The sequence below is a fragment of the Triturus cristatus genome, chromosome 4_1 (genome assembly GCF_964204655.1).
Source record: "Triturus cristatus chromosome 4_1, aTriCri1.1, whole genome shotgun sequence".
Lineage (NCBI taxonomy): Eukaryota > Metazoa > Chordata > Amphibia > Caudata > Salamandridae > Triturus > Triturus cristatus.
Window position 1 is genome coordinate 114,784,593 of NC_140585.1, and position 25,236 is coordinate 114,809,828.

At 48.0% G+C, this 25,236-nt stretch overlaps 1 long non-coding RNA gene across 1 annotated transcript in view; it reads right to left on the minus strand.

Moving 5' to 3' along the window:
* The window catches only part of LOC146844066 (uncharacterized), an 84,610-nt gene extending 68,847 nt beyond the window's left edge, over nucleotides 1-15,763 (minus strand). Inside the window, exon 1 of the long non-coding RNA XR_014981124.1 lies at nucleotides 12,474-15,763. This is a non-coding gene — a long non-coding RNA (uncharacterized LOC146844066). The remainder of the gene's footprint in view (nucleotides 1-12,473) is intronic.
* Between the last annotated feature and the right edge of the window lie 9,473 nt (nucleotides 15,764-25,236).

Here is a 25,236-nt window from a genome sequence, read left to right on the forward strand (position 1 = left end):
AAGAGAAAGGGCTGCAATCAAAATAAACTGTGTTACTGGTGAGATTGTGTCAAACAGGATGGATGTACTTTGCCATTCCATAGAGAGTGAATACACTGTGCTTGACACTCAGAGGAACATGTTCTTCCTTCTTTCAATAGTAGCCATACTCTTCTTCACATTGCTGCACAGCAATGTCGATGAGCAATGTGAATTTTCAAGAATAACAAAGAATAAAAACATATTTCATTCCAGCTCGTCATAGCATAGAACCCTGTCTTTGATGAAATTAAACGATAAAAGGATTTTTCAAACGCACTACTACACTAGTGTGTCTAGGCGCTGGACCAAAATGGAGGAGTGCAAAACTACTCAATAGTGGATTACAGGTGAAGACCAGGTTTTCTATTGGTTAAAAAGTCAAGTTTTTAGTGCCTTCTAAAATGTCAAAAGATCAGTGGTAATTTTAGGTTGATGGGCAGGGAGTTCCACAGTCTGGCTATAAAGCTTCCCACACCCCAGGAGAATCTCTTAAACCTGGGAATCACAAGGTTATGAGAGGGTGCAACTCACAAAGGTCTAGATGGGATAGAGGAAATAAATCTTTGTTTGACATATCTGTGGCCAATATCATGTAAGGACTTAAATGCAATGTATAGTGCCTTAAAGTCAATGCTTTTTGATCGGAAGCCAGTGCAGCTGTTTTAGAGATTGCGATACTGAATTATATTTGGGATTACCGAGCAGTAGCCTGGCACCTGCATTCTGAATGGCCTGTGACTTTTTCAGAAATTGTTTCTGAGTGTTCATAAAGAGGGCATAGCAATAGTCTAGCTTTGGTACAATGAGAGCAGGCACAACTGTTTTCTGTAGTTCCGCCGGGACAAAAGGGAGAACTTTCCTAAGCAATTTCAACATGGAAAAAGAAGCAGATGTGATGTGATCAATCTGACCTTCAAATGACAATTTGATGTCCAGAAAAACCCCTAGCTTTTTATCTTTTGCCACTGGGGTCGGTGGGTGCCGAGTTTGTGGGGCTACAATTTTGGGGACCAAAAGGAGGAGTTCCTACCAAATATCATGATTTCAGTTTTAGAGAAGCTTAGTTTTAAGCAGTTTTTGCTCAACCATCTCCCTATGTATAGAATGCAGTTATAACATCTGGTGGCTGTGACTTCTGGGTTGCTAGCCACCAGCACCACAATGTGGGTGTCATCTGTATAGGACCATATGATTTGATCAAAGTCACCAGTGGAGTCACATAAAGGTTAAACAAGGTAGGGCCTAGCCCTCTGGCACTCCACAAGGCTGGGAAAAGGGGGTGAGCTGAGACCATCCAGAGCCACTACCTACTGTCATCCTGAGAGAAAAGATTCAAAGCAACAAACCTTGTGTGAAGAATCCTACAGATATTCTCCATCCTACAAGAGTTTCATGGAAGCACAAATTAGGAACTAAGCTCTGTGTGTTATTTTATAATACATATTCACTGTTTTGAAATGCCCAAAATGTAGGAACATAGAGCTGTCTCTTGTTCATGTACCTCATCACAGTGAACGCTTTGATTGTGATAATATCCCTAGATCCATGAGTGTCTTCTTAATTGCTATTCTCTCCAATGGGCAAACGTTACACTTAGTCTGGATTGCATTTAAATACTGCATATACATCGGTTAACAGTGTCTTGTCTATTCATATAGCAATAGTATGTCACATCTAGGTCTGTTTTGTGTATTTTAATAAGGTTGCATATTCATATTTCTGAGACAACTTTGTTATGTTATGTTATGAGTTTTGTAAAGCCCACAGCTGCTCCAGCAAAGGGGCGTCCCAGCGCAGATTGTAGCAGATGTTAGGAGGGAACTGAAAGAGAGCAGAAAGGCCTGTGACATAGGGAAAAGATGAGTTTTAATGACTTTATGAAATGCAGTGTGGTTATTGATGCTACGGATGTGAACAGGGAGCGAGTTCCAGAGTTCCGCAGCCTGGACGCGGAAAGAGCAATCTCCTGCTTGCTCTTTCCTCACCCAAGGAACAACCGCCATAGTTGGCCAGTGGGTATGTAGGGTGACAGCAGGTTCGCCAGGATATCTGGGGAAGAGAGATTCATGATTTTGTGAGCAATGCAAAGAGACTTAAATTCAATGCGTTTCGCCACCGGCAGCCAATGAAGTCTGCGGATGGCGCTGGTCGTGGGGCAGGTTCTCGGGAGGCCAAGTAGGGTTCTGGCAGCTGCATTTTGAGCCCTTTGCAGACGTAGGATTTCAGTCTTATTAGCCCCCAGATAAAGTGAATTGGCATAATCCAGCCTTGATAGAGGCCTGGATGATGACTTTGCAAACTGCGGGGTCAAAGAAACCCAGCAGAGGTTTGAGCCTGCGCAGGAGTCCAATACACATCCCTGCTACTTTTTTGGTTTGAGCCTGGAAGTTAAGGGCAGAATCAACCCAAACTCCCAGGTTTTTGACCACTTGTCGAGGGGCGGGTGCGCAACCCAGCGTCAAAGGCCACCAGCTCTCACTCCACAGCTCACTGTCTCTCCCCACTAGCAAAATCTCTGATTTGCTCGCATTGAGCTGGAGGCAGTTGGCAGTCATCCACTCTACAATTGCTGTTAGATTGATCCTGAACTTAAATGCATCCTGCGTGGAGTTGTCAGAGAGTGCCACTACCAGCTGGGTATCGTCATCATATGATACCACTATTAGTCCTCTACTCCTCGATACCGCTGCTAGAGGTTGGACATAGAGCTTGAATAGTGTTGGGCTCAGCGCTGAGCCCTGAGGAACCCCTTGTTTAATAGTGTGTGTCAGAGAGGTAAAAGGGGGTGTCAACACCTGGAAGGTTCTTTCGGATGAAAAAGAGGCGAACCAGCCTAGGGCCGGACCCTCAATGCCAGCCTCCTCCAGACGTTGCAACAGAGTCCGATGGGATACTGTGTTGAATGCAGCCCTGAGATCTAAGAGTATCAGCTCCGATGTTCGCCCAGCATCTAAGGCCACCCTCAGGTGTTCGGTTACAGCTAGGAGGGCAGTGTCTGTGCTGTGACCCGGGCGGAAACCATTCTGAGAAGAGTCAAGCGTGTTGTTATTTTCTAGGAATTTTGTCAGAATGGAGTTAATGTATGCCTCGGTGATTGTGAACACCCACGGCAGAAGAGAGATAGAGTGAAAGTTCTCCGGTTTAGAGGTGTCCAATGTGGGTTTATTTACAAGGGGGACCAACATGGCCCATTTCCAAGCCCTGGGGACAACCACCATGGACAGGGACATATTAATCAGCTGTCAAAAAGGCGCGAGGAGCAGAGGCAGAGATTTAAGGAATTGCTCAGGTTTAAGAGGATTTGCAAGGGAAGCTGATTTAACTTTCCTGCATATTGTAAGCATATCATCTTGAGAGATCGGTGGGAAGACGGAGAGTGTCGGAGTGGCATAGGGCCTGTGGACAGGGCCTGATCTGATCGCGGCGTGAGGGAAGGTCCTGTAGATGTTCTCAATCTTCATAATGAAGAAGGCGGCCAGCTCCTCACATTGCTGGTCAGACGAAATCAGAGGCGCTTTAGGTGGCTCTGTGGATTTAAGATCTTTAAGTATTGAAAAAACGCTTTTAGCAGGATTACTGCTATTTCTGATTTCGTTGGCAAAGTAGGACGCCCTTTCCTTTGGAATGGCTCTATGGTAATTTTTGGTGACTACCTGGTAATGCCTCTTCAGAACAGGGTCATAGTCCCGCCTCCATGCCTGTTTCAGCCTTTAGCATGCTTTCCAAATAGTGGCTAATTTACTGTTGTACCGTGGGCTGGATTTGCTGTTACGACTCTGTGACCACTTGACAGGAATGAGTGTATCAAGAGGCTGCCAAATCCAGTCAGATAAAGCTTTGTCGTCCGCATCAGGGTCAACCTGCATGCTAGGGGTGTCCGTACGGAGGAGGGCATGTAATTGCTCGATGTCAAGTTTGTGCCAGGACGTTTTAAGACTGGCTTCCGGATCACCTTCTGGGAGGGCACTACCCCCCCAAGAGTATCATAGGTACAAATAGTGTTCGGACCAACTCATCAGGATAGGTGAATCGACTATGAGGGTGGAAAGATTAGAAAAGACAGGGTCTAGCAGGTGACCAGCAGAATGGATGCAACCTGGGACAAATTGTGTCAACTGAAGGGTGTCAAGGTCTGCTAGAAAGCTACCAATTACACAGTCGTGTTTGTTATCCAAGTGCAGGTTCAGGTCACTAATAATACTGAAGTTGGCAGATCTAATAGCCAAAGTACTTGCTGTATCGATCAGTGCATCCCTGAACTCTTTAGAGGGCCCCGGCGGGCAGTAGACCAGAAGCCCAGACATTGTAAAGGTGGCATTGAAGACCCAAACTTCCCCTTTTCAAGTTTCCCCATTTAGAAGCTAAAAGACAGTATTTGTTTAAGATACTTTCCATCTGTCACTCCTGCTCCCATTCACTCCCCAATAACAGATTAATCTTAACTTGCAACAAGCATAGATCTAAAGTGAGGACTTGTTGTCTTAGTGTGGAGGGACACGTTTTGAGAACTCATACTTGGCGCATGGAGTCGATTGGAAACGCATGCGCAACGAGGGCCCTGACGGTTTTGGGCCTACAAAGGTCTGCTGTCACAAAGAGGGTAACAACAATGCACTCACTATAATTACTCATTCCTATGAGACACCCTCGGGTGAGATGCAGTTTCAGAAACTACCACATAATTTTATTAGAGGTCATTCCAGTAAATAAATGGGCTTAGTTGCAGCCCTCACCCTCTGTGTGCTTTGCAGGGTGGCCCTCTCCTTACACAGCTGGGTGTGAATTACACCTGAAGGTTGGACGCCTCACAGAACAGTGTGTGTTGTTTTGGTTTTCCTTCAGTTGTCTGACTCACATGCCTGGTATTTGGCGCACAAGACCAAACTGATTTGTTTCTCTCAGTGTTCTCTAAGCAGGCTAGAAGAGCGACCCATGCCCGGAGGAGACAACAAGCTCCTCAGGAAACTTTGTAAATGAAACCAGGGCTTTGGGTGGGTGGGCCCCAGGCCCCTACCACCCTCAGCACAGTGGGTGGGCCCCGGGCCGCTACCACCCTCAGCACAGTGGGTGGGCCCCGGGCCCCTACCACCCTCAGCACAGTGGGTGGGCCCCGGGCCCCTACCACTCTCAGCACAGTGGGTGGGCCCCGGGCCCCTACCACCCTCAGCACAGTGGGTGGGCCCCGGGCCCCTACCACCCTCAGAATAGTGGGTGGGCCCCGGGCCCCTACCACCCTCAGCACAGTGGGTGGGCCCCGGGCCCCTACCACCCTCAGCACAGTGGGTGGGCCCCGGGCCCCTACCACCCTCAGCACAGTGGGTGGGCCCCGGGCCCCTACCACCCTCAGCACAGTGGGTGGGCCCCGGGCCCCTACCACCCTCAGCACAGTGGGTGGGCCCCGGGCCCCTACCACCCTCAGAATAGTGGGTGGGCCCCGGGCCCCTACCACCCTCAGCACAGTGGGTGGGCCCCGGGCCCCTACCACCCTCAGCACAGTGGGTGGGCCCCGGGTCCCTACCACCCTCAGCACAGTGGGTGGGCCCCGGGCCCCTACCACCCTCAGCACAGTGGGTGGGCCCCGGGCCCCTACCACCCTCAGCACAGTGTTAATAAAAACAGACATTGAACCGGCCCTTCTAATCTTGTCCCCACCTTAAATGGCAAAACACTGATCGATTTCTGAACAATTTAATGTAAAAAATGTTAAGATAATCAATGCCCTGATTATCTGTCATGTTTTACTTGATCTTGCATTCCAAGGGAGTGTTAGCTATCCCCAGGATGTTTTCATTCATTTGTTTATTTATTTTTTCTGTGTAGCATGTTGCTCTTGTATAGCTCCTACTTTGAACTGAGTCTCCTACAGGTGTTTATGATGGGCCATGACTGACAGCACCTGAGCTGAGGCTGAAGGCAGTGCCAGCTTCTGACAGTGCCTGTCAGTGGGTCAGAGAGGGGATAGGAATTCATGGTCATCCAATCATTGGCCTCCCTGCAGAGCGTGCAGAGCAATGATAATTTATTCCAGTTGCAAAGATGATTCTGTGCAAATGTGTGTGAAGGAGGTACATAATTATTGTCAAAATATTTAAAAGGTGAAAGTAAAAAAAATGATATGAGAGGATGTGCCTTCAGGAGAGAGAGAAAAAGAAAAGCAAAGGGACGAGCTTTAGGCTCCTGGTGAAATTTAGATCATCCCAGCTTATTTCATGTCACACTTGTTGCAATCAGTCAATCAATCAAAAATCAGTAGATTTGTAGAGCGCTACTTGTCACCCTGAAATGACGCCATTCCTCCACTTATCGTGATTACACGCTGTTTATGAGACCCATTCCATTTTACTGTGAACGCATGGAAAAGCAGCGCCTGTTACTCACAGTGCTTTTTTTTACTGCACCTTAAGTCAAAAATTGAGACAAGGACTCATTGTGCACTCAAATATACAGTCATATGACTGTTTGAGCAGTAGCTGCCCCCCCCCAGCGCCTTGAGACCCTCACGGGTGATTAGTGCGCTCTACAAATGATTGATTGGTTGATTGAATGACTGATTTGCATTTCGCGTAATTTTGCTGAAATTTTACGTAATCATGTGAAAACCAAACACCTACATTTCACACATCCCTAATGAGGTTTAAGATATGCAGATGGGGAGAAAAAGAGCGTCCATGTATAACATAGAGTGAATATAACAGGAGTGATTGAGACACACTGAAAACCACTAATCCTTCCACAGGCCTTAGTAATGATTCTCAATCTCATGATTTCAGAAATGAAACATTTGCAATAATATATACCACAAAACCATTGATGATTCTCATTTGTCTTAAACAGCTCATTACCACTGACAAAGACAACAGTCCTGGCTGGTGTCAGGTGTATGTCAATTTTTTTCTTTATACATCTTGGTTTTGCTGTTTTAAATAACACAAACCTCTCCCAAAGGCATTGGAGCGCTCTACACGAGCACCAGATTACTTTACACCAGGTCAGATTCATTTTTGTTCCTTTTAGGCGCAGGAAGGTTCAGTAATTTGCCCAGAATCACAGGATGTTGAGCTGATGCCAGGACTTAAACCTGGATAACCAGTTCCAAAGTCTGAAGTTTCGATTCATTAGGCCACGCCTCCTTCCCAGTCTCCAAATCCCCACTCCCCATATTTGAATGCAGTAACAGAAAGATGAGACAGGAACCAAAATACCGCTCGAATAGCACACTATGGGGCATATCAACAACAACCGGCGATAATTATCGCTAAGCGCACTCAGCGCTCGGATAATTATCGCCGGCTAGCGCCGATTTTTATCGCTGAGTTAGCGTGCTATTAGCAACACTTATCTCATCAGCGATAAAAATCCTAGCGCTAACTGGCTAACGTGAGATTATCGCTGGAAACCCAGCGATAATCTCACGTTAGCTAGTTGATAGGGACTCAGAAACTTAGCCATGATATCCACGTTCCATAGGATATCATGGCTAAGTCAGTCCTGAAGCAGGCGTAAGGAAAGTAGCGATAACAGGGGTTATCGCTCCTTTTCATGACGCTATGCTTTATAGCGTTAGACTTGCTGATAGGAGAAATGTCGCTTAGCAACATTTCTTCTGTCATGCCAGGTCAGGAACGCCCACTTTGCATCTCATTAGAGATGCAAAGCTGGGCGTTAGGAATCCTGACACTAAAACAAGGCCTTGCTAATTAGGCGATAAAATTATCCACATTTGCTATATTTTATAAAGTCTTTCGGCGACTTCCATTTGGAAGAAAGGTTGGAGATTTTCATCCAGGAAATTGAATGAATAGTTTCATGTTTTTATGAGCTGGATGTGTGTCCCCTGCTTGCAGGTTTACCTTTTGTGACTCAGCTGGCTCAGTTAGCTCCTTTGGGACTGAAAAGCCTTTATTGAAAACCACAAAACAACTTGCGCCAGAACAGAAAGGGCAATTGCAAAACAAAAAAAGTCAGGAATGGGGGATGTCACTGATGATGTAGGGAATCTTCGAGCTATGATTCGACACCAGGCCAAACAAAGTAAATTGATTTTCAACTATTTTATGAAAGACAGTTTTAAAGCAGGGCCATATAGGGAAGGCATCTTAGAAACTTAACGCACTAAAACACCTTAAGAAAATTAAACTATTCATTCCCTGCAATGATTTCAAGATTGTGGTGCAATATCTGGTCCTCTTCAAACTGGAATATGGTAATGCCATTCTCACAGGGGCGCCATCAACTCACTTTGCCCAATGCGGTTGTTGCAACATGTTGCAATGACAATGGGGTTGTTACAACGCAACTACCATAACATCGCTATGCCATTACAACGCATGGCATTACAATGTATATGCTTTTACCACGCACGCCTTTACAATGAATTTCATTGTAAAGGCATAAATGGTACAGGCATATGTGTTTTACATGTAAGTATAAGGTAAGTATAGCATTTAGGGTGGGTTTGGGTATTGGGGTCTAGGGGTATAGATTTTGAGGTGCCAAGGTTAATGTTAGGGTTCAGGGGGGATTTTGGTTTTGGGGTACCAAGGGTAATTTTAAGTTTTATGGTGGCTATGTGTTTTATGGAAGCAAGGGTAAATTTAGGGTTTGGGTTTTGGGGTGCTAAGAGTAATAATTTTAGGGTTCAGGGTGGGTATGGGTTTTGGTGTGCCAGGGGTAATTTTAGGGTTCAGGGTGTGTTCGGGTTTTGGGGTGACTGGGGGGTAATTTTAGAGTTCAGGTTGGGTATGGGTTTTGGGATATATGGGGTAATTTTAGGGTTCAAGGTGAGTTTGGATTTTAGCATGCAAGGGGTAATTTTAGGGTTTAGCCTGTGTTTGGGTGTTGATGTACAAGGGGTAATTTTACTGTTCAGGGTGGGTTTGGGTTTTGGGATGTCAGAGGTAATTTTAGGGTTCAGGGTGTGTTTGAGTTTTGGGGTGCTAGGGTAATGGGGTCCAGGGGGGTATGGGTTTTGGGGTGTCAGGGGTAATTTTAGGGTTTAGGGAGTATGGGTACTGGGGTAGTAAGGGTAATTTTAGAATCTCAGGAGGGTTTGGGTATTGCGGTGGTAAGTGAAATTTAAGGGTTTACATTTACTTACTTTAACAACTTTTACATTTACTTACCGTAACAACTTTTACGAAGTATATGCCTTTACTACGCATGCATGTGTGTCAAAGGTATATGCGTGGTAAAGGTTTGCCTTGTAATGGCAAAGCATTTTAACAACACTTGCGTTGTAACAACTGCGTTGTAATGGCATGCAATGTATTTGTATGTGATGTATCGTCATACATTCATCTTAGATCAGTTCTAAACATGGCAGCCCGACTCATTTCAGATGTTAAATGGATCAAACACATCACTCCTGCCCTCAAGAGCCTCAACTGGCTTTCCATCGAAGGAAGATGTGCTTACAAGACTGCCTGTATCATCCACAAAGCCCTTCACTCACATACACCCAACTACCTCGAAAACAAGCTTACAAAAGCAGGGATTGCTAGATCTTTGAGAAGCTGCAACGCACTTTTGCTCCTACCTCCCAATCTAAAAAAACATCAACCAAGGCTCGCTCTTTTTCTGGAAATGCACCCAGCATATGGGACTCTCTACCCAGCGATCTTTGATGCACCCCTTGCTTCAAAAGAGACCTGAAACTCCTCCTCCTCAGCCAATGCTTTAACTCTTAGCTTACTGAACTTGGTTAATTATCTCTTGAACAGGACTAGACCCTCCGTCATAGTCGGATGTTTGTTTGCTTATGCTGTCCATTAGATACTCTTGAACTGTTTTTTTCTTTTCTCTGATGTGTACTAGAATCTATTGAGTCTCACTTCATATGTTATTGCGTTCTTGATTTACTGTATTCTTTCATGATCATGTAAAGCGCTCTGATCCCATTCGGTCTAACTAGCGCTATATAAATAAATAATAAATAAACAATTGTCATCATGGAATTAATATAAGTCCCTGTTTCACGGAGAATCGTTGTAATGCTAGACACAAGTGTGAAATTTAGAGAAGATAGTATTCTGTACCAGATATTTCATAGAATGGTGGTGTATTTATCATAATGTAGGCATGTAGCTCAGTAATCTGAGCCCCTGCTGCCAGACACCATCCATCTGGAATGTACCAATTAGAATCCTGACAAGGCATTAACACGATTACTGGCTTCCAGCAGTAGTGCAAGAATAACCCCCCACCTCCTACAGAATCCGTTGAGGGTCCCTGAATCTCCCTTGAGCCAGTGGATGCCAGTGGGGGCCACTTGAGTTTATTTTTGGGGACCAGTAATTATTTTCCGGCATCAGACATGCACCATAGCAAGAGAGGGAAAAAATCAAAGCAGAAAGATAGAAGACGAGAAAGACGGTAAAAACATCACAAAGGGAGAAAGCAGGAAGCTGTAAGAGTGAGGTACAGAGGGAAAGAATTTCCGCTAGTGGATTAAAGAGGCCTGAGGTACTTTGATATTCAGAGCACTGATTTAATTGCAACAGCCATGGGCTTCTGAGCTTAGCTTTGGGCACCAGCACAAGTTAAGGACTGATACTACGCAAATTGTGTGAAAGCAGTCCATTAGAAACCTGGTCTTCATAGAGCCTGCTTCTGCGCAGGTAAAGCTTTGAGATGGGGATCCTGCCAGAGGTATGGATATGTGGCTGGGATAAGCAGCTGAGGCCCTCTAATGATGGGATGGTGGCAGCTATTCTGGCATGTTCGCTACTGTGGAGCAAGACCAGTGACATTAGAGGAAGTTTAGGGTATTGCCTAGTGACCGTGGGGGCAGGTGCATGAAAGTGTGAGGATGACAGGTGGCCAGATGTTAATGCAGACCAGCCAACTCACACAATGCCACAATGAGTCACACAATATCAGCTCCCTTCACACGGTCTCACAGTGAGGAGCCGATATCACACTGTGACAGGGAGGATGAGCTGGAAACCACTGCAAAGAGAAGATTTCCAGCTCATCTTTTAAGGCTTTGAATAGGCACCAGCCTCAGCAAGTTTTTTTTTTACAAGAGGGGGGTTTAGTGGAGATGGGGAGCACATCGGTAATTCTTCGCATCCTCTAAGGTCCCGCAGCCTTCTCACACAATTACTTTTTTCTTATTTGGCAGGTCTGGCCCATGGATGCCAAATGTAGGTGGAGCTATGTATGTTTCGGTGACCTGCAGTTGATTCCCGCAGGCTCCATGAAAGGCATGTCTGGACCGTGGGTAACAGAGGGCTGGGGAAGGATGTATGAAGGGAAGGCATTTACGAGGGCACCAGAGAAGGTAGCTGAAAATAAATGCATGGGATAGTGGAGTTCAAGCCTAGGGGGATAATTAAAATGTCCCTGTGGCACATGTGATGCCACCGGAGTGTCACTTTCATGACTCTCTGGAGGCGCAGTTTCCTGGCCCATATTTACAAGGCCACGCAAAGCCACCCTCGGCGTGGAAGGGGCGTTCCATGGGTGTTGCTGTGAGTGTCCCCACGCAATACCCTTGGTTTTTGACACTGCCCCAGATTTACAACCCAGCGTAAATCTGGGGCAGTGCCAAAACTAGTACCTTCTCAAAGCAGGTGTAACAAGGAGAAATGTTTACATTTTTCCTAATTTCTAACTCTTTTCACATTTCCTGCATTCTGAAGCACACATAGAACAAAGGAAAATGCCTCCCTTGATTGTTTTTGTGCAAGAAGGTTTGCCTTCCTGCACAAAAACAATTATGCCAACAACACAGGCACCCTTTCACCATGGTGCAAGAGTGCCTGCATTAGCGCTCGGTTGCAGTTTGTGCACCGGTGCAGGCAGAAAGGACAGGAATGTGCTGTATCTTCTAGATATGGTGGATCCCTGACATTTTTATTTGCCGTGGGGTGGTGCAGCTAGAACGATTGCGGTGCTGCCCTACTCCGAAATATTGTAAACATGCCCTTCATCTGTATCCACATCTGCCAACCCTGGATTACACAAAAGGAGGAATGGAGGCAAAATGTCCTTCTAAACATGAATTCCTCTTCTCAGGCATTGAGGGATGCAAGGAAGGAGAGATTCGTATGCCTCCCTTCCCTGTCAGGGGCCGGCTATTATAATTGCTTCAATAGTAATTACATTATGGTAACTACAGTGGGTTGCACCTGACAGTGATCTTCAAAGGAACTATCCCAGCAGGGGAGCTCTTGTGTGACAGTTGCTTTGCTTTGAAGTAGACTGTTTGGAGTCCAGGCAATGTATGTAACTTATGGCAGTTAGTATTAAGTTTGATACATTGCCAGGCCCCTCACAGTACTTCAAAATACAACTGCGCGTTTGGGATAATTCCTGCCCATGGAGCAGCGGATCAGCCACAATTCTACTCAGGAGGGAAAACAGGCTAAATGACTGCATTCTGCTTACCTCAAGGGACACTGTTCCTAGTCACACTGTCTTGCTGCCAGAGTCCCACTGTTAACACTCACCTGTGGGTGTCTTGTGGTTGTCGTCTACTGTCCTGGGCTCTCTCTGCAGTTCTCACTGTGCCAGGGGCCCTGGTTTATATAAGACAGTAACTGATGATGAGGGCCTGTGACAAATAAACAAGACACACATTTTCAATTACACGCCCATTGGCATCTCAGAGTACCCAGCTGATCAGGTGGGGACGCTAGAAAGACGCTTGAATGCATCATCATTCCTCTTCTATTTGTGTTTCCCTATCATGTGTTTGAACATGTGTTCTTCCATCGCTTCTGTGATGTGCATATCTGGCTCAGTGAAATAGGTATGCGTCTTAACAGCTATCACCACCATAGGGTCATGCCAGGCTCATTTTTCTTCCAGTGCTAAACGTAGGAACGATTCTACAGCAACTGACCTAATTCAGCGCTGACAGAGTAACTGTTGAAGTATTCCAGCTAAATTACAAAGGAGAACAAAACAACCTAAACCAAAACATATACTCTAGCATACACCTAAACTGAAACCCTACACCTAAACTTAACCAAATAATTTTACATGCTTTGGATTTTCTCTACTTTGTTAAATGATGTTTTGTTTGAATATAATGTCTATGCTTTGTATTAGGTGCTTTGATATATACTCCATGGAAAATACTTTTCTAAATGTTTGAATCCTACCTTGCAGGCCTTGCTTGAAGTGTGACAGCTCTGTCCGGACAACAGGTTCATTGAGGGTCCAGCGACTTTGCGCAAGTGCATATGGTCCTGGCCCACGGCTGAGCTCCATGCTGAGTTGTTCGCTATAATCAGGTGTACAACCCGAGCGGAAACACCTCTTGCACATATAAGCACCGTAGCGTGTGCTTTACACACAGGGCACTGACAAACTCATAACAATCCCTGTAACACCCCACACATATAAGGTCCTGACGAAAGCCAGTAGAAGAAAAGGCCTGGCTGAAACTAGTTGACCGCACAGGACGTCGGAGGCCATAAGCCTACCGTGCACGTCCGATAGCCTTTGTTTTTATTGACTGCCTGGGGCCCACCATTAAAACAGTCTTTGGGACTCCCAGGACAGTATTTTAAACCTCACTCAGAGCACACCCACAGCACCCTCAAGAACAAAAAAAACCCGCTCCGCAGTAATCTGGCGTTGAAGCACAACTGAGGTACACTCGGTACCTCGGGTGGGGCCCAATGATGAAGCATGCCACCAACCAGGTTGGTGGGTGAGGGCCTTCATAAAAACCTAATGGTTTTTTTCCCCCACCCGCAGACATACAAACAATTTAAACAGAGAGCTAGTTCTCTTTGATTATTAACATAGCTCTAGAGGTGCTACATACTGCTCTGACAAAGCACTTCAGTGTGATCCTGGAGTGCCCTTAACAGTCCAGCCCTGCTTTGACTATGGTATTACAAACTAGTCAAATAAAGTGTGCTAAATCAACCAGGCAATCCCTTTGTGGCTCACTCCCTAACACACTGGCACACTGTCCCTAACTCATTCACATACTTATTAGCTTGTCCGCTCCCTCCCTCACTCACTTTCTCATTCCCATACTCACTTCCAAGCTCACTCGCTCACTCACTGATTCACTAACGAATACACTCCATCACATACTGAACTATAACCCTCGTATTGGGCATGTACTTTGCCTCCTAAAGACACTTTGCATGGCTTTGCATTGTTAAGTAAATACAAAGTAACACAACACAGTGCATAGTGCTGCCTTGCAGTACTTTACATCGGGTAGCTGTTAAATGTGTGAAGCATGGGCGTTCCCATGCCTCCAACCATAGATTTTGACACAAAGCCAGATTTACAAAGACTTGTAATTCTGAGATTGCACAAAATGGTGGGCCAGTTGTATGAATGTTTTTTGCGATCGCAAATGGGAAATCGACCCGTTTGCGACCGCAAAAAAGGGTCCTGGCATCTACAAGCGCTATTTTGCGGTGACTCGCAAAACAGTGTTCGCAACTCTCTTTTAGGAAGGGGCGTCCCTTCCTTATAGTGGGTCACAATTGAATGTACCATTGTTTTGCGACTACTTCAAATTGGTGGTAAGCGACTCGCAAACGGAGTTTGTGAATGGATGTGAAAATATTTTTTAAGAGTAGGCACTGGTCCCTGGGACCACTGCTCGCCCTTAAAAAATGAAACAGAAAAGTTTCATTTTTCTTTTTTAAATGCAGCCCATTTTCCTTACAGGACAGCGGGCAGCATTTAAAAAAAATATATTGCTTTATTTAAAAAGCAGTCACAGACATGGTCTGCTGACCCCAGCAGGCCAGCATTCCTGGGAGTGCTAGCCATTCCTAATGGGTTCGCAAATTGCCCTTGCTTCATGAATATTAATGAGTCATGCAATATATGACCCCGTTAGGAATTGCAAATAGTGTCTGAGACACTGTTGTAAATTCCAATTTGTGAGTCGCAGATTGCAAGTCACAAAACAACACAATTTGTGACTCGCAAATTGGAAGGGTCGTGCTTCTGGCCCAGTGTGCTTACCCGACGGAGGCGTAACCAGTAGACGTATCTTAATTTCTCCTTGTTAATTCCTCTTTTCAGTGTGCTGCATTCTCCAGCACACACAGAAAGAGGAATATGTTTCTAAGTAGTACTCATAATGCATGCACTTTTGCAGTATGGAACATGGGTGCCTGCGTTGACACTGGACTGCACACAGAGCGCCAGCGCAAGGAGAGAGCAAAAATGCTCAATTTCTTTGAAAATATGGAGCATTTCAGTTCTCACCCTTTTACACAATGTGGCACAATAGGTTCCCTTTCTGTGCTGCGTTGCATGAAATAATAGTTAATGTGCCCCCTAAGTGTCTTGTGGACGTGAGGGTTTGAAGGAATTTCTCAAAAACTGTGAGCGATCTTGTTTATCTTTCTCTTACATCGGTCTTATTTGAAGACCATGGAATCATTCTCCTTCTGGAATGCCGTAAGTTATCTTGCTACGTTCAAATAAGCAGGGTTCCCCTTTGTAAAAAAAGTTGTGTTTTTAATTTTTAAAAACCTTTATTGAAAATTATGCACAGCAAGTTATAGGGAATTCAAGCAACACTTACGCAAATAACAAGAAGGAACAGACAAGCCACATCAGTTATCAATCACAGAGAAACTGTTATACAATAGCAGCACACCATTAGTCATAAAGAGGAGTGGCAGGAGACAGAGCATGGGGGGTAGAGTGGGGCATCGGATGAAGCGGGCACCAGCAGAGAGGTCGCAAGGAAGCGGCAGAGAGCAGGGAAAGGAGGGTAGGGTCAAACGAACCAGCACCGGCGCCCGCCGCGGGCAGAGTGCTGGCAGGGAACGCGGGAGAGGTCGCAGAGGGAGAGGCATTCCGAGAAAGGAGATATGAAACAAAAGGGCCCCAGATATCATGTGGCCGACCCGTAACAGGCGTTAGTTCCCAAAATTCTGCCAGAAGCGTCTGACAACGTGAAGCGTCCTAGAGCCAGGCACCTACCTTGGGTGCAGGCCTCCGGCCCCAGTGTATGGCAACTCTGCGACACGCGAGAACAAGCAACATAGCCATGAGCCGACAGGAGGAGTCAGGACAGTGCTTAACCAAACCAAGTAGGCAGGTCAATGGGTCTGGCAAGACAGGCGAGGAAGTAAGCTCAGTGGTGACGGCACACACGTCGCGCCAATATGCCGAAACCGAGGGACATAGCCAGGCGAGATGAGAGCAGCCCACTGCAGGGGACAAACACCGGAGACATCTGTCACTTGGGGTGAGGCCCATTCTCTACAGCTGGGCAGGGGAGCGGTACAGCCTATGCAAGTATTTTAAATGTAAAAGGCGTAGGCGATAATTAGGAGATAGACGTTTGGTCTGCTTACAACAATACGACCAGTCCTCCTGGGAAAGATCGATACCCAGGTCCTAGCTCCAGGCAATACGGGCATGATCAGCAGAGAGCGAAGACGCCACAAGAGTGGTGGCATAGAGGCTAGACACCAGTTTGCGAGGGGATGTGGACGTGTATACCAAATCGAGGGTGGACAACGACGGGGGGGCTGTGGGAACGTGGAGTGTAACTCCCAACAGGTCGCCCTAAGTTGATAATAGATCAGTGTGTCCATGGGACCAGACCCGGATGAAAGCAAAAAGAAATCGCTGTTGGGGTTAGAGGCCCGACAGAGTGGCCAGGCCCAAGCCGGCCGCACGTTTGGCCATCCCTGCCGTATGCAGCGAGGGAAAAGCCGGGTCGTATGCGACAGGCATGGCACCGGCAGAGAGCAGACTGGAACCCAAATATTTTCTAAGACAGTGCCAGGCCCAGCGCAGTTGCCACCGTGTCAATCTCCTCGCACGGCGGTTTTGCAGGAACAAAGATAGTGGTCTGTAGGGGTAATGGAGCAGCTAGGTCAGCCTCCACCGATACATTGGGCTGGAACGGCATTGGGTGCAGCCAGTAGTGGAGGAAGTTGGCTTGGGCACTAAGAGCGTATAATTTGAAGTCCGGGGCACCCATCCTGCCACACAAGAGGGGGAGCGTGAGGATATCCTATGCCACCCTGGGTTGACGACCCGCCCAGACAAGGGAGATGATGAGGAAGCGTAGCGTGCAAAAGAAATGAGCCGTAAAAGGAATGGGGACGTTTAAGAACAATATATAAAAACTTTGGGAGCACTACCATCCTTGCGATGGCAATACGCCCCGCCAGAGATAGGGGTAAGCGCCGCCAGAGGGGTATCTTGATCTCCAGCCAGAGGACCGCCTGGCTGAATTTGGCCTTCCAGAGTACATCAATGTTCCTACTGAGCCAAATGCCCAAATACCTGGTGGGCCCCGATGCCCATACAAAAGGATAGTCCAGGATGAAGGGGACAGTGGTGTCCGTCAGAGGGAAAAGAACAGACTTACTCCAATTAACTTGGATGTGGGACAGCCCTCCAATCGCACCACCTCGCGGACCATGGGGCCTCTCTGATTATGGTGTTGCCGGAGTCTGGCGGCGAGAGGCTCCATTGCAACAGTGAAAGGCAAAGGTGATAGAGGGCACCCCTGCCTAGTGCCCCTAGAAACAGGAATGGGCTCCGAAATCTGGCCATTGACACAGAGGCGGGCAACAGGGAGGGTGTAGAGGAGGAGGACTTTGTGTAGAAAAACCAGGCTAAAGCCAAGACAGGAAGGAGATAAAATAAGACGGGCCACTCGAGAGTGTCAAAAGCCTTGGTGGGGTCAAAGAGAGCCGCCACAGCCAGTAGAGCTGGGTTGATCTGGTGAAGCACAGCAAATATCGTGCGGAGGTCATGCGACGTTGCGCGCCCTGGAATAAAACCGGACTGGCCTGGGCGAGCGATCATAGGCATGAGAGGTGACAGGCAGGTGGCAAGAAGCTTAGCAAAAATCTTGCTATCAGTATTAATGAGGGATAGGGGGCGATAGGAGTTCAGTAGTTTGGGGGACTTGTCTGGCTTTAGGAACAATGTTAACAGGGCCTCACGAAGTGATGGAGGAAAATGGCCCGCCTCGAAGGAATCATTATACATGGCGACGAGATGCGGGACGAGAATGGGCACGAAGGTCTTATAAAAGGATGCAGGCAGGCCATTGGAGCCAGGCACCTTGTCCCCGGGCAGGCTGTTGATGGCCGCTAAAAATCTCCCCCTTGGAGAAAGGTTCATCAAGGTATTCCCGATGACCGTTACTGAGCCAGAGGAGCTCCAGGGTGTCAAAGAACTGGTCCAGGATGTTGCGCGAGGGGGTGATCCCGGCGGTGTAAAGTTGCCTGTAAAAAGTAGTGACCCGTGAGATCACTTCAGTGGGAGAGGTAGTGCGTTCTGGACCCCCATCCCGCAGAGCTCTAATATATGAGGCAGCGTGAGGCCACCACAGAAGATTGGCTAGAGTTTTACCCGAGCGGTCACCTTCGCCATAACGGAGAGCCCTGGCCTCCCTACCTAAAAAGGAGAGCTCCCTCTCTGCTTTCCGCTCAAATTCAGATAGTTTCCCTCAGGTCTGTGCAAGAGTGTCAGGGTTGGGGCTGAGAGATTGTAGGGAGTTGAGAGCCTTAATTTCTCTTTCCAAACGCTCTAGAGTGCCGCGTATAGAGTGGAGAACACCAGACTGCTTAGAGATCATTCACCACGGACCACCACCTTTAAGCCTTCCCATAGAGTGGAAGGGGAGTCCACGGAACCCACATTAAATTCAAAATAGTTTTCCATTGCCGTCTGAAGCTCAGCGCAGAACACAGAATCACGGAGAGCGTTGGGGGCAGGCGCCAGGCAAACATATGCTTAGGGGAATGCGGGAGGAGCAGATTGAGGTTAACGGGGGCATGATCAGAAAGAGTGCGCGCCTTGTGTTCAACTGTGACCAATGCGAAAGCATCGTAAGTGGTGAGCCAGAGATCCAAGCTGGACCAGCAGCCAGAGGAGCCAGTAACGCAGGTGCCCTCATGCACGTCCGGATGAGTGTGGTGCCATGCATCCAACAGGGAATTGTCAGTTAGGAGAGAACGCAGGAGGGAAGTGAAGTGTGGATGCAGGGCGCAGGCCCAGTGCAATCCAGAGTGGCAGAGAGTGTGATGTTAAAATCGCCCCCCCAAAGCAGAGCCGCATGGCCCAGGGATTATATGTGTTGCCACACCTGCACGAAGAAGTCAGGGTCATCAGTGTTCGGGCCGTGAATTAAAGCGAGAATGAGAGGCTGGGTCAGGAGAGTGCCAAGCAGTATGTTGAAGCGCCCCTCGGGATCGACAATAGCTTTAGTGGTGCGCAAGGGGAGTCCTTTGCATAGAAGGATAGACACTCCACAGGAGTAGGAAGAGTAGAAGGAGGAATGAATTTCGTCCCAATGCTGAGAGTATAGCCTAGAGGCGGTAGCAGGAATCAGGTGAGTTTCCTGGAGGAAGCAGATGTCAACCTTTTGGCGTATGAGGTGTGCATGTACCAAGCAGGCCTTCCGATGGTCGTTAAGACCACGAACATTCCATGTCCAGAGTGCAGTGGCAGTCATAGGGCTAGGCCAAGGAAATAAATGCTGGATGGTGGCGGATGTGAAGTGGAAGTCAGAAGTGCATGGGGTAGGGAGTGCAGCGCGAAGAGCGGTGTTGCAAACAGCACAGTACATAAAAGATCTTAGAACAAAAACCAACAACAAGCCTCAGAGGAGAGGCAACACAACCCAGAAATCCCACCCCCCTCTACCCACACCAACCCCCAATCAAGTTGTGAGATAGGGGAATCCCCAACAGGGAAGGGGAAAATAAAAACGTAGATGGAATCATCCCACAGAAATGTGGCTCAGGTCAGCATACACCCCTGCCGCAAGGACAGGGTGGCCAAGCCGTGGGTGAATGCGGACAGTAAATAAAGGAGAGAGAGACCCAAAAGAGCACCCAGTGTCTTGGGGCCCACAAGTTACTCGTGGTGCGGGTATTGGGCAGAAAACATTGCTGTGTAGGCAAGGAAGGGGTGGGGAACCCAAGGATGAGCGTAGGAATGTCAAAGCAACAGAACATTTCCGCAGACCCCATGAACGGAGGGGATTGAAAAAACAGCCAGTACAGGCCGTCACAAGAGCCATGGACGAACAATAGGAACTAGGACCAGAAAGGGCAAAGTAATGTCATACTAAGCATGAGGTCGGGGAACGTGAGCAAATGTTGCCCTCAGTCATTGTCACTGAGATCACCAGCAGCAGCCATCTGGGAGCTGAAAGGGGCAGAGCGCTGAGATTTGTCCAGTTTCTGGCGTAGGCCAGTGCAGCCTTTGGTTCCAGAAAGGTGTGGACCTGCGAGCCGTCCCCGACACATAGCTTGGCCGGACACGCCAGAGAGTAGGAAATGTCATGTTTTTGCAGCAAAAGTTTAGCCGGGAGAAATTCACGATGGGCCGCCTGCACCGCCATGGTAGAATCCGGGTAGAATGATAGAAAATGACAAATTTCCCCTTTTTCCCTGGCAGCTCAGAGGTCTGCATCGCTGACTCTGCAGTTCAAATGTTTGACAATGATGGGCTGAGCAGGGAGGCCAGGGGCAGGACGAGGACCCAAGGAGCGATGGGCCCGCTCGACGATAAACATCGGCGAGAGGAGCTCCCCAAATAAGTCGCAGAGCAGCTGCTCGATGAAGTCTTCCATTTTGTTTATTTTGGAGGATTCGGGCACACCAGTGATGCAGAGATTGCTTCTGCGACAGCGCAACTCCAAATCCTCATTTTTGTTTTTAATGATTTCCAATACTTTGTCCATTTGTAGAAGTGCATGGTGATCCCGGGGTGCGGCATCCTCCGCATCAGACATCCTCGTCTTGACCTGGGTTATCCTTGCATCATGGGAGTCCACACAAGCCTTGACGGTGTCCAGCCAAGCAGAGAGCTCATCAAGGTGGACCACGATGCCGGTCACCGTGGATTTCACGCCAAGCATGATGGACTTCATCCTCGTGGGTTGGCGGGTTTCAGACTGAATAGCGGACTCAGAAACGTCAGTGCCCACTCCCTCCTGTTGTGATGACTTGCGCTGGTCGAATGCCAGCTCAGGTTGCTTGAGGTCCATCCGCCCTATCATTGAGCACCTGAGCGGCACATGGTTCACCACCATGGATGGTAGGGAAGCAGATGAATGGTGTGGGGACAAGGAGTCCAGGCTGTGCTGGGCCATGCAGGCAGCAACAGGGGCACCCAAGGTGCGGGGGGGCGAAGGCACTCCAGCAGGCGACCTCGACAGAAACCCAGCTCCAGTGATCAGCAGCAAGGAGGGGCAGCCGGGAGTCCGCAGGGGCTCAAAGCAGCGGGGAAATCATGGCCACTGCCCACCTCGCAGGGCCCAGGGCAGAACGGCCGGAGCAGCAGGTGCCAGGAGTGGAAGAAAGCGCCCACGTGGAGCAAAGGCCGGGGCCCAGCGGCACGACCCGTGCGCCCCCACCCCTGCCACAAGGCACCCACAAGGGGAAAGAATCACCGGAGCGAAGGCGAAGGCAGCCGGACGACAGAGCTGGTCCGGAAGGATGGCTCAAACTGCTGGAGTCCTCCACGGCGAAATGGGGAGTCGATGGCGCCACCACAGCCCAGACTGAGTGCCAGCAACATGCCGGCAGGAAAGCCCAAGCGCCGCAACAGACCCCAGCGGCGTGCCAGAACCAATGGGACCAGAAAGACAGCAGACGATACCTCACAGCAAGGTGGGTCTTTAGAGCACGGTGCTGAGGATTAGCACCAAAAAGGTCCGCAGGATTTTGAAAGGATTTTCGGCTTGGCCAGCAGAGCCAACTTAAAGTGCGGCCATCTTGCAGCCGGCTAAGCCACACCCCTCCTTTGAAAAAAAGTTCACAACCTAAAACAGACCCTTAGATTTCTAGTGCCTATGCTGGCTTCTGTTTGGGGGCTTGAGGGGAGGGTTAGGTGGATAGTTTTTAATAGCATAATAGGCTATCCCAGGTTTCAAGAATTGCCCTGGCCATAGGCAACACATATAGGTTCTGCAATGCTATTTTTTCAGGCCCAAGAGTACCTCCACTAGGGAGGGAGCTTTAATATTCTGGTTTACTGCTTCCCCACATAGCCATTCTATGGCGCAATGCACCTGGGCCTCTCCATAGCTAAGGTGAAGTAAGAAGGGCCCAGTGCAGGATGAGAGGCTGAGGAGGTTGAAGCACTGCAGGTGGGTCGGCCCTTCAGGGTTGTAAAGCTTCACTGTGCAACAGTCCTAAAAATAATAGGAGAAAAGGAAGGAGGAGCAGGACAGGAGGGGAGAGGTTTGAGGAAGACAGGCAGCGGTTGCGCTGGGGCCGAGCAGGGCCCCTAAGAACCACAATGAAGTGAACTCATCTGTGGCAGTTGAGGAGGTCCACGCAAGGGCCGTGTTGCTGGGCATTCAATCTGTGGCAGAAGGAGAGATGTTGGGGGTACCACAAGCTGGCAAGCAGCCTAAGACTGCGCGGGCCCGTGCTGTGAATTTGAGCTGATGAAAGGTGACACACTCAGCAGAGGTGTGGCGGGGCTAAGGCCATGGGTGCCAATGTGGTGAGTCTACATCGGAGTGAGGTGGTGCAGCCGGAAGAAGTTGGTGGGCCAACGGTGATGCAGGCCTGACGCTCAATTTTTCCAGCATTAAAGGCAATGAGGGCGGTGTTCCCTCATGTTTGGAAGTAGCGAGGGATTTGCAGCTCAGTGGGCTTGGGTTAGGGAATGCCAGATGTTGGGAACAGTCAGAGTTTGACTAGTTCAGGCAGGTGTGGGAGGCATTATGTATCTGGGGAGGAGGCAGTTTGGTGGGTCCTGGGAAAGACCATTGGGTTGTACCTGGTGTTTCTTGGGTTGGCAAGAGCCTCAGTGCATGCTCTGCACCTGTGTTTTGAATCAAGGGCAATGTGGTAGGCAACGCAAGACATGGTAGACTGTGGATGTGGGTTGCAGGGGATGAGGGTGGAGGCATATGGGGTACTGAGGTAGTGAGGGCAGCTGTCCAGTCGAGACAGGCAGGGGAATTTGGCAGGGATGGTGGTGTAGTGCATTTCTAGCAGGGAGAGTTTGGTACAAGTCAGAAACCCCACTCCGAAGACAGAACTCATTCCAGTGCTTTAAATTCTGGGACAGCGAGGGGCCAGGAGCGGCCAGTGCAGGTAAGAGCGGTGGGGCTCGGTTAGGGGGGTTTTCAACAGATGACCACGAGGGAAAATTAAATAAATAATTAATTGTATCTCGTCATCTGTCAAAATCCCTCCTCCACCTGGCTCACCGCTCTTACCTGCACGGGCTGCGAGAGACATGAGCGGACATGGTGGTGAAAGACTTTACATGGCTTCTCCACAGCAGGTGGATTTCTATGAACAGATTTATGACGAGCAGTTTGGCAATGGAGGTGTGGGCGATGGAGCATTGGCGAGCATGAAGCATATGGGTGTGACAAATTTGAATTCGGAATGGAATAGCCTGTGTTGGTTTACGATGATGAGGACTTGAAAGAGGGCAAATTATGGAACTCAGAGAGTAAGGAGATGGAATGATGGTGGAAGTTGCCTCATGATTTACATCATGGGCGCATGGTATTTAATGTCAGAGTAGGAGTTGGTGTTTTGCATGTGAAGCGAAAGCATGAAGAGAAAAACAAAGGTGTGCCTGCAGTTGGGTAGACTACCATTGGGACTGCAAGCTTCTGAACGGGTCACAACCTTGAAGCAAGGTAAAGGAGGTGTTATTTGACATAAAAAAATTTGTCAGACAGTGGTAGTAGGCACTAGAGTAGGCACGGATGGCACGGAGGTGCGCCTAGTGAAGTGTAAGTTTGTGCAGGGCCAGGGGACACGTGCAGAAGCTGGTGACAAATAGGTGGAGTAATCAGGGTAAGCAGCGGGATCTAGCATACGGGTGAGACTAGTTAAGGGTTAGCACGTTCAGGATCATGGTACAGGTTAAGAGGCTACTGACAACCAGGGGGAGAAAGCAGAAAATGGAAGGATTGGGATTGGGCCGTCCCAGTGAATCTAGTGAAGGATGAAGTAGGGGCCAAAGAAAGTAAGAAAATTAAACATAAAAAACATGAGGATTACAAAACTGCTTGGGGCCCATCTCATGGCATCTACTAAAGAACGTATCTGGAAAGGGAAGTACATGAAGATGTTCAACCATTTGCGATATTGGTTCTCCCAGAGTGCTACTCCAGGAGACGCAGTATTATTGTTTGAAGATTTTGAAAATGGCTTTAAGTTGGGCTATGAAGGTCTGTGAGAGTGCTGCTGAGCTTAGAATTTGCGTTCCATCTAAGGGCATAAGAAGCTGGTTTGGCATAAGCTGATAAAGGAAGTTGGAGAAGGTAGGATGACAGGCCTTTTTGTAGCTTTCCCGTAATCATATACCCTGTTGGGGTTGTCTCTAAAAAGAAGCCAGGGGAATTTAGACTGATACAGAATCTTTCCTTGGCCAGAGAGTCAATCCATAAATTATTTTATTCCTGAAGGGATGATCATATTGCCTTACACCTTGGAGGACTCAGCTATTCCATTGATCAAAAGATTTGAGCTGGGTGCCATGATAGCAAAATGTGATGTCAATTCGGCTTTTAGTTTGTTGTCCAATCACCCAGATGATTTTTAGTTTTTTAAAATCCGGTTTGTAGGTTGTATAGTTGTTGAAAAAGCATTGACAACGGGCTGTTCCATTTCTTGTTCATTGTTTGAAGTCTTTAGTAGATGTTTGCAGTACTTGTTTCAAATGGTTTCTTGATCAGACACTATGAAACATTACTTATATGATTTTTTTTCAATGTGTGTTCGCCCTACTGAGTGTGCAGACTTGCTGACCAAGTTTCAGGAGTTGATACAAGACTTGGGGGACCCTGTGGACCTTTCTAGGTGTGGATCAGGATTCCGTGAGAATGGAGGTGTGGCTGCCCTCAGAGATAAAAGAAAAGGTGATGGCCTTGCTAATTAAGATACTAGCTAAAGACAAGACACAGGCCAAGGAGATTCATGTTTTGCTTGGGTATCTACAATTTGCTTGCGGAGTTGTCAGTGCAGGCTGTACATTTTGTAGGAGATTGGGCTTGTTCCTGTCTGGGGCATCTCTTCCTCATCATAGAATTCAGTGGAATGATAGCAGACTTGAGGATTTGGCAGAACCTTTTGAATGAGATCAACTGGGTCCCAACGGCAGGGATGGGGGAGTGGTCTTTGGAGATCTTCTCAGATGCAGCTGTCGGCTCAGCTTTTGGGGTTTTCTGACTAAGACATTGATGTGCGGAATCCTGGCCGAAGCAATGGAAAGTAGGGAGCCGCAGCATTGCGTTTTGGGGATTTTTACCAC